Genomic DNA, 10,777 nt, shown 5'->3' with positions numbered 1-10,777 from the left:
GCCCTCAACAGGTTCATCTCAAGAGCATCTGACAAATGCAGACCATTCCTGCAAATACTAAAAAAGGGAGCAGCATTCACTTGGACAGACGAGTGCCATAAAGCCTTCACTGACCTGAAAGCCTATTTATCAACTCCACTCGTCCTGTCCAAACCAAAAGAAGGAGAAACACTAGAGCTATACCTTGCAACTACCGACTTTGCAATCAACTCAGTTCTCTTTCGCGAGCATGATGGAGTTGAAAAGCCAGTCTACTTCACTAGCAAGACGTTGGCAGATATAGAAAAGCACTACTCTCCGATGGAAAAATCAATGTTTTCTTTACTCTACTCAACTTGGAAGTTTCGACCTTACTTCCAATCTCACAACATCAAGGTCATCACTAACGTACCCATTAAACAGGTATTGAGTTCTAACAACAAAACAGCTCGCATTGCCAAATGGGTCAAGAACTCGAGGAGAACATCACATCGAAGTTCGTTCCGAGCGCCTCTAAAAGCCGTGTCGTTCTTGATTTCTTGGCAGATTTCCCCGTCGAAGACATCAACTGGGGACCCAAGCCAATCACTTCACTCCATCAACAAGCCACCCCAGACACATGGCACCTCCACGTAGATGGCGATGCAATAACAAATGGTAGTGGATTGGGGCTGTATTAACTTCACCGAGGGAGCCCAGTTACAGAAATCAATCAAAATCGATTTCGCAACGTCCAACAACGAAGCAGAATACGAAGCATTGATCACAAGCCTCCGAATGGCACAACAACTACAAGTCTCAAAGCTTAAAGCTTACAGCGATTCCCAGCTAATCGTCAAGCAGATCACCAAAGAATATGTCACGAACGGAGCAAACTTGGCAAAGTATGCTCAAGTCGTTTATGACATAATCAGCTCATTCAAAACATTCTCCTTAAACCATATTCCTCGAGAAGACAACAGACATGCAGACAGCTTGGCTTTCCTAGCCTCCAAAACACAAGAGGTATGTCCGACCATAGTCTACATTGACATTTTGGAACGACCTGCTTACCAGAAAGAAAATATCAACAGCCTCACAGATTTCCAGCCCTCATCTGAAGAAGAGATCAATCAATCTTGGATGGGCCCATTCCTCAAGTTCATTTTACATTGTGAGATCCCATCAAAAACAAAGCATGCTCGTGCAATACAACTCCGAGCCCTAAGATACACAGTGATCAAAAGAAGACTGTTCCACAAATCAGCAGGAGGACCTCTCCTAAGGTGCATAACTCCAAGGGAGGGACAACTCATTTTCGACGAAATCCACAAAGGTGAATGTGGCAACCACGCAGGAGCAAGATCACTAGCACACAAAGCAATTGTCCAAGGGTATTATTGGCCAGGCATGCATATCGAGGCAAAAAGGTACGTTCTTAAATGCCTCCAATGTCAAACTTTTGGCCACAATCACCTAAGTCCAGCAAGGGAATTGATCAACATAGCCAGCCTATGGTCGTTCCACATGTGGGGGCTAGACATAATGGGACCGTTCATCCCACAAAATCAGGGCTCAAATACGTCCTAGCAGCCACAGATTACTTCATTAAGTGGGTTAAAGCAATCTCACTAGTCCAAGTCAAGGAAGTCAAAGTAATCAACTTCATCTGAACTAATATCATCACTAGATTTGGTCTACCCCACACCCTAGTCATGGACAACGGAACACAATTTGCTGGCACACAAGTCAAGTATTTTCTACAAAAATGGCACATCACTCAAGCATTTTCTATACCTAGATATGCATAAATCAATGGCCAAGCAGAGGCCACCAACAAGGCCATCAAAGAAAACCTCCAAAAGAAGATGGAGAGCAAGAAAAACCAATGGCCAGAACAACTTGAAAACATTCTATGGGCATACAAAACAACAGCTAGAGCCAGTACAAATGAGTCTCCTTTCACATTTTGCTTTGGAAAAGAAGCAGTGATACCATCAGAACTCACAATCACAACTACACGTTCTAACATTGTTGAATCAGGAGTCAATGACAACATCTTGGCAAAAAAAGTTGATCTCCTAGAAGAACGTAGAGAAACTGCCGCAATATCCCTAGCTCGGTACCACCAAACAATTCAGCGTTCTTACAACAAGAAGGTCGTCCTAAGATCTTTCCAAGCTGGCGACTTAGTCCTCAAAAAGACTTTAGCACCAACCAAGCTCGACCCAACATGGGAGGGCCGCCCCTACATTGTTGACAAAGTCGTTGGAAATGGCGTACACTGGATCAAAACCCAGCTCGGTGATAGGCTTCCCTGACCTTAGAATACAGCTCTCCTCAAACGCTTTTATCAATAAGTTTTTCTCCAAGTACATAAGTCAATATGAATGAAATCTAATCAATATTTTGAGTGCAGCTATCATTTTTGCATTACATGAGCACCTTGCATTTTACACTACGCAACCTGACCTAAGACATCACAATGTCAGGTCGGACATCAAAGACGGAGTTCAGAACGACTCAACAACAATAGCCATATGGTGGTTAATTTCAATCAATTCAAATCAAGGTCCCCCAAAAGGACCCTAAACCAACTTAACACCAACGCCAGGGTTAAGTATGGTTCAACTGTTATTGCCAATCAAAGGCCAATTATCAGACAAATTCAATCTAGGGGACCTCCAAAAGGACCCCAAGTCAACTTACGACCTCACAAAGGGTTTAAGACAGACTCAAATATAATAGCCACTCAAAGGCTAATTATATCAATTAGAAGTTCCCCCAAAAGGAACGAATCAGGGCGTACACCTAGGGACAAGACGAAGCCTAGGTGCCAACTATGCAAATGGATCAGGTCGTACTCAAAAGCTCTACGACCTGTGACAAAAGACGACCTAGCAAAGGCAAGCAATCCATCAGGACTAGTGCTACGCAGCACAGGTCGTCAAACAACAAACCAGCAAAAAACAAAATCAATCACATGCATACTTCAAGCCGACTTCAGCAAGTAAGTAATTTAAATATTTCTAATTACAAGGTCGGTTAGATACCGAGTCCCCCAGGTTATCCTGGGAAAACGACCTCAGTATCCCTATCAAAAATAATATTGTATCAGTATCAAGAACAAAGAGCTGTTTAAATATTGTTCAAAGACCTCCCAACCCAAGAACAAACAAAAGACGTCCAGAATCAATTCACACAAGAAAGATTATCCACAATCAAAGGGTCCAGATCACCACCCTCTACAACACCAAAGCCGATAATCTGATCAACAACAACTTCAGAAACATCAAAACCAGAAACAACAGAAGGAACAGCTGGAGCAACTAGTGGCACAACAACTTGGTCAGATGGCAGATCAGATGGTCTACTAGCATCTACACCAGCATCTGCAACAAACACTGTTGCAACCCCACTTTCAACAGACATCTTAAGGCGATCATACTTATTCAATGCCTCAGTATAATCATCCATCAGCACATAAACATTGCCACTCTCCACTGTGTCCACCAAGTCGTTATATGCAGTTTCAGCTCGTTCAGCAACGGAGCGTAGTCTCTTGCACTCATCGACCCATTGCTGAACCTCCAGCTTTGCAGAATCTAGAGCAGGTTGCAACAGAGCCACTTTACCACCCAAATTGCAGACTTTGATCCCCTCACCGCAACTTCCGTTCTCTCCACTTGCTGTTCAGCCACCAGTCTGCTACAAGTTTGCTTGCTGACATCCAACTCCTTCTTGTAACGGTCGGAGATAGACGCCATATCCTTCAGCTTCCTATACATTGCCAGAACCTAGCAAACAAGATAACAAATATAGACATTAGAGTGGATCAAAATCAACAAGACCTAAAAGGAGCAAGCTCAGAACGGAAGAATACTCACATAGCATAACGACTGTTCCATCTCCACCAAGTTCACTTCTAGGCCCTTATTATCCAGCTTGCGCCTATCCCCGACAAGCACAATACTCTCCAACAATGCCCCACCAACCAAAGGGGACTTGAAGCTACAGTCACCATTCACAACAAACTTCGGCAGCAAACTGTAGGGGTCCTCATACATAACCATTCTATCAAGGACAACACTGTCACTTTTCTTACTTGGGTCCGTACTTTTCGACCCCTTGCCCTGCTCGACAATAGGCTCAGCCTCACCAACTTTTTTCTTTCCACAGAACTCAGCCAACCCAGCATCATCAGCCAAATCAATCAGGTTCATCCTCTTCAGAGGAACCCGACCTGAAGACGAACGACCTTCAACAGAACCAGGTCGGTCTTCAGACTCAGTTCAAGCCTTCTTAGCTCCCTCCGACTCAACCACTTTGGAACGCCTTTTCAGATTAGGCTTCCGGAACGAAGTAGGAGCATCACCCTCCTCACCAACACTCCCACCTGCAGCACCACCAGCACTTTTAGCACCCACATCTCCAGAGGAGAAGTAGTTGGATGCAGAACGATCTGCGTCACCAGAGGAGAAGTGGTTGGACGCAGAGCGCCCTTTACCCCCCAACTCGGAACGTTGGGGTGCCAAACAATTTGCATCACCCAACTCAGAATGTTGGGATAACAAACGATTTGCGTCACCCAACTCAAGACATCTGAAAGGCGTCACCCCTCCAACCGCCCTCACCGCTCCAGAACGGTGTTCAGCGACCCCACCAGACGTCCTAGCTCCACCAGAACGGCTGTCACCAGCACCTCCACTCCTTTTCACTCCAAAAACAGGTGTTTTCTTTTGACTCTCCCTTTCCATGGCAGATTCTGAGCTAGAATCAGAATGTTCAACCACTACCTTGCGAGCCCTAGCCTTTTGCTCTAGCCTCTTACGGTTGATTTTCTTCCCTCCACGCCTCTTAAAGTAATGCGCAACCTCACCTAACAAAGCCTACTTATCCTCCAAACTCAAACAAGCAAACCTTTCAATAACACCGTTCTTCATACGAAAATGGATTGTAACCTCTGCAAAAAAAAAAATAAAAATAAATAAGAACATCCAAATTATAATTTAAAACACACACATTACGACCTACAACCAACAACCTACCACGAGGTTGTACAACACGTTTATCAATCTCCAAACCAGGCGGGCAATATCTACCTACAGCCAACAGTGGCTTATGCCCTCATTCCTCCTTACTTACTGATAAACACGCATTTATACACGTTTTGGTTTTCAATTACTTATTTTCTTAAGTCCGAGATCCACAGTCCAAAGCCCGAAGTCCAAAGACCCAAGTCCAAAGTCCAAAGTCCAAATTCCAACGTCCGTATAGTCGTACGTTTTAGTCAAGTTACCTTACTCACGTGGGTTTGGTAGGATAGGTCGAGTAAGGGATCGTCCAAACCTTAGGGCTCGGATAGGTTCACAATTGGAATTACAACTTTTGGTGAGTAGGATTTTTAGGTTTCTTTTTAGTTGGTTTTAATTAAATTAACGGTAATGCAAATAATGTAAATTACTACGGCGATTATATGTAGGTAAACAAAAATAGAGAAACAGGGAGAGAGTTAATCATGCTCATGCAAGAATCATTTTTAACAGTTTATATTACCAAATCACTACATCTCTACTTCGCCTCGTTTTGGAGACGACGCCGAAAGTATTGATCCCTAGCGATGCCCACATCTCTAGGTCGATTTCACTAGCATAAGGAGTTTCAATAATACCTCATCTCTAGTATATTATTTCAGCTCCGGCTCGATTTCACATCAATCGGGCGAATTGGAGAGCGTCTAACACTGCAGAAGTCGCTATGAGACATTTTGTCGCCACAGACTGCCCCGAGCATCAAATTCAACTTTGTGCAGTCTCGATCATTTTGGGACCGGATGTCAATTCTATGCCTAATTCCTAAGTAGTGATTCTAGAATATTAACGAAGTCAATCCGATTTTCACACGAAGCAACATAACCCTCCCCGGAGGGGATTAGCTCATGGTCATAGAAGGAATAATAAAACTTGGCCGTATACATTAAGTAAATAAATGCGGGACGTAAATTAAACTAGAAAAAAGAAATGACCGTTATTAAGGGTAAAATAACTTACGGTATTTAAAATTTCTTTGGAATGGAAATGGCGGAATGTAAATCTTGAAGGAAAAATCTAACTAAGCGGAAGCTAAAGCATTAATATGTCGGGGGTAATAATGAAGGCGACCCCCATATATATATATAGATTTGACCCAAGACCCATTTAATTGAGTTTTGTTCGGTAGCTAATTGATTTCTTCAAAACTTTGAGAATCAAAGTTTTGTTTTGATATGTTTTAATTTTTTGTCTTTTGCCGATTTAAGGTTTTGTTTGTTAGCTCATTTCAATTCAAACCACGGTTTGAATTGTAATGTCTTCTCTCTTGCGGGGTGGTATCAAATTGAAACCATCCTTTGCCACTTGCCTATGATGACTCATCATGCCTTCGGGCCCGCAGAGTGGATCCACCTAGTGTGTCTAGTGGTCGCTACCGATTTTTGGTTTTTACGACTTTTGTTGTCCTTTTGAGTTAAGTTCGCCGCCTGTGTCGCTATGGAAACTTCACTAGCCAACGTCGGCATCTAGATTTATCCGATTTGAGCTCGAAAGTTTCTTCGCTTCTTTATATATGGACCCGCTCTGACCGGTTTTGTTCTTTTGGAAACTTCGGCTCTAGTCGGGCTTTGTTGGGCTTCACGGGGGATTGAGTGGGAAACTCCAAATATTCCTCAGATTCTGTACTTGGCGACTTCTTTCACTAGCCGTCGGCATCTAGATTTATCCGATTTGAGATTCGAAGTTAAGTTTGCTTCTTTATATGTGGACCCGCTTCCAAGACCGGTTTTGTTCTTTTGGAAACTTCGGCTTTAGTCAGGCTTTGTTGGGCTTCACGGGGGTCGAGTGGGAAACTTCAAATATTCCCGTATTCCTGTACTTCGATGCATGTTTTATCACTATATTTATTTTAATTGCGGAATCCTGCAAAAGTACGAAAATATAATTATTACATGATTATTAAACACATAATCGACCAAAATGCTATGTCTCTCGGGGGTTTAATATTACAGTTTTGGGTGCTTATCACTTACCCCCATAATAACAGGAGACTTCCCTTATAAACATGAAAACTAAAGTTTACATCACCCGACTTCCTCACAATAAAGTGCTCCGTCACATCGTTTAAACAGATGTTGTAGCCCCTGTCATTCAACAAATCTAACACATAGAAAATCCTCCAACTGTTCCCCACGAGTTGACAGAGGGCTTTCCCCAAAAAATTCAAAACCTCCACAGTAAGACGGGAAAAGGGCAGCCTCATCCCAGCCTTCAACTGCCCATAACAATTAACTACTCCTCCACCCCAAGGAACGTAGTCGTTAGTATACAAACTCTCTTCCCCCGGCCGGATCGCATTACCGTGAGGAGATCGATTTCACCCAACCAAACTCCTTCCTCAAAGCGGCATAACAATCCACCGACTTAGGCTTCCTCTCATCCACCGTCTCCAACGAGGAAGACGACGAAGCCTCATCACCACTACGAACCCTCTCCTCAACTTCTTCATCACTTACCGTTCTCTCTCTCCATTTACCAACTTCAACCTCACCACTAAAACTATCACTAATCATAGACATTGCACAATCAAAGAAAGAAGGAAAGCTTAAATTTCTAAAGTTGAAAACACGAACCTGATGGCAAGAGATGAGAAGTTTTTTTTCTTTGCTTTCTTTCCTTTTCTTTCGCTCTAGATTTTTCCTTTTTTTCCTTTGGTTGAGCAGTGAACAAACAAAAAGCTTTCACAAGTAAAAAAACCCCTCAACTGCCCAGACACCTCAAGACAATCCAAGCGTTTTGTGTTCCCAAAACCTAAATCATTACTCGCCCACAAATCACCGTAACTCGCCTACTTAATCCAGCCCAACAGCGGTTCCGCGACATTCCCATAGAAAACCTAAATTCAAAACAAAAAACAAACTTTGCCAAACACGTGCTTTCAAACTTTACTTTTTAAACCGTTCTCCTTCCACGCAACAGCTGTCCAATGAACGAATAAAAATTAAAGGGGGCTGTGTAAGTACCCTCCGTTCTACACTACAGAGCACGTGTCCACATGGCGGATCGTCTTACTTCATTTCGTCCCCACAACATTGGATCATACCAACGACCCAAAGACCAAAAGTCGCACCGGCGCCAGGCTAGATTAAATTTCATCCATTCATGGAAATATATCAACTAGCACAATCTTGGAGCTCAATCAACGCCACAATCAAGGAAACATTAACTTTGTAATAACACATTAATGACGAATCACCAGGATAGCACACAAGGTGGATTTGTAATCCATAACGGTTCAAGCACATATCTATAAATAGAGAGAGATGAACTACGTAAGGCTTGATTCAAGTTTATCCCGAGAAACTTGATACGTAGGCAACTCTTATCCCAAAAAGAGTCCAACCATTTCCTATCCAACAAATCATCAAGTCGTAGTCCCAAAATAACCAACATCTACAAATAGATTGGTTTTAATTTCATGTGTGACCTTTTTCTATTACAGTGTCTAATTACATTGGTTTTAATTTCATAATTTCATATGTAGCTGAAACACAAAGTGGTGGAGCACATACAGAAGGGGGTAGATTAAATGTGGATCAAATTGATGCAGAAGAGGATTATTATAGTGAGGAACCATCAGATGAAGAATACATACTTGATGCAGTAGAGATTGATAGTGAAGAAGAACACTTGGTTGAAGAAAACTTGAGAGGAAATGATAATGTTGTAGATGAGAGGGATGTTGGTAGAATAAATGAGGTCTTGGAGAGAACATACAATATACCAACTAATGAAGGAGTGATTGGGGTTCCATAATCTTTGAAGTTGGAGGTTAGACAGTGCTGGAAGGATAGGTATGAGTGTAGGGATTATGTCAGAATTTATACTATTAGTAATAAGTTTGTTGCTGAATTCACAGGAAATGATAGTAAAAAGATTGAATGGAAATGCAAGGCTAATGGCTGTCCCTGGATGATTTATGTTAGGGTGTTACCAAATAAACATACAATGAAGTGTAGAAAGTTGGTGAACACACATACATGTGAGTCTGATAGGGAAGACAAGAATCCAATGACAAATACAGGTTGGATAGCAACCAGACTTGAGAAAGAAATGATGCTTCATCATAGGGTATACACACCTAATGATGTTATGGTGGAAATTATGGATAAGTATCAGGTTGGGATTAAATATTGGCAAGCTTGGCATGCAAAGAACATGGAAATGAAGAAGATCCATGGTTGTTATGATACTTCTTATGCAAAATTACCTGAGTTGTGTAGGCAGCTTTTGCAAGCTAACCCAGGAAGTGTTGCAAAACACTCTAGACATGAAAATTTTCATTATTTTATGACTGTGTGTATTGCATTCAAGGCTAGTCTAGATGGTTTTGTGCAAGGTTGTAGGTCTATGATAGGACTTGATGGTTGTTTCTTGAAGGGGAAACATGGAGGTGTCTGCCTATCTATTATTGCATTGGATGGTAACAATGGATTGTTCCATGTTGCTTTTTATTTGTGTATTGCTGAAAATACGGAGACATGCATGAACTGATTTTCTGGAGAAGATGGCACCACACTTGAATAGGCACCCTCAGAAGTTGACTATTATCTCTGACAGGCAGAAAGGATTGTGTTATGCAGTTGCAACTGTTTTCCCTTATTGTAATTAGAGGTATTGTTTCAAACACATGGTCAAGAACATGAAAACTAAGTATAGAGGAGTTAAGCTTGAAGCCTGGAGTGCTGCCAAAACATTTTCAGAGTTAAAGTTTGCAAAACTGATGGATGAGCTGGAAAAGCTTGACAGTGGAGCAAAATACTATTTGATGGGTGAAGACCTAAGGTTGTGAGCAAGATCATACTTTGATGAAGTGTGTAAGTCTGATTGTTTGTCTAACAACTTTTCAGAAGCATGAAATAGTCATATATTGCTGGCTGGACAAACCCATTGTGAAAATGATTTCACAAGTGATGATCTTGCAAATGAAGTTATTATATGACAGGAAAGAGAAATGTGAGCTATGGAATGATAATGATTTAGTGCCAAGGGTTAAGGATATTATTATTGACCTTAGCAACAAAATTGGAAATCTGAATTTGAGTGGTTCAACAATTGAAGGCACATTTTTAGCAACTAATGTCTTTACTGGAAAATGGTGGAATGTGAACTTAAAGAGACACACATGTGATTGTCATGAATGGCAAGTCACTGGCATTCCTTGCCTTCATGCTATAGCTGTCATTAAACCAAGGAGGCAACCATGGATTAAGTAAGCTAGATCATTTAATTGATGTGTTTTTGTGAATCATTTATGTCTTGTTTTAACTAATGACTTATACCTCCATTTGTGTTATTTTATGTATTGTAGCCCTTATTTCTCTGCAGCAACTTACAAAAGAGCTTGTGTTAATCACATTGTACCTTACTTGTATGAAGATGAATGGTCTATTGTAAGTATAGTTGCACTCCACTTCATGTTTGGTGTTATATTTGTAGTATGGTATCTGATAGTAGTGTGTTTCTAACATTCTACTCAAGAAGAATATATCTATCCACCAATCAGACAAAGACAGCCTGGCAGACCAAGGGTGAATAGAAGAAGAGGTGAAGATGAATCTAACTCAATAAGGTGTTAAAGGTGTCAAGTTTATGGGCATAATGCCAAAGGTTATCAAAGAGGTCAGGTGGGAGATAATGCCAATGCAGAAGCCAATGCCATTGCAGCAGCTGCTGCCAGAGCATCTCATAGAGGAAGAGGAAGGCCTGGGAGACCAAGAACAAGGCCA

Source organism: Coptis chinensis, chromosome 7 (genome assembly GCF_015680905.1).
Source record: "Coptis chinensis isolate HL-2020 chromosome 7, ASM1568090v1, whole genome shotgun sequence".
Lineage (NCBI taxonomy): Eukaryota > Viridiplantae > Streptophyta > Magnoliopsida > Ranunculales > Ranunculaceae > Coptis > Coptis chinensis.
Note: the sequence above shows the minus strand (reverse complement) of the source record.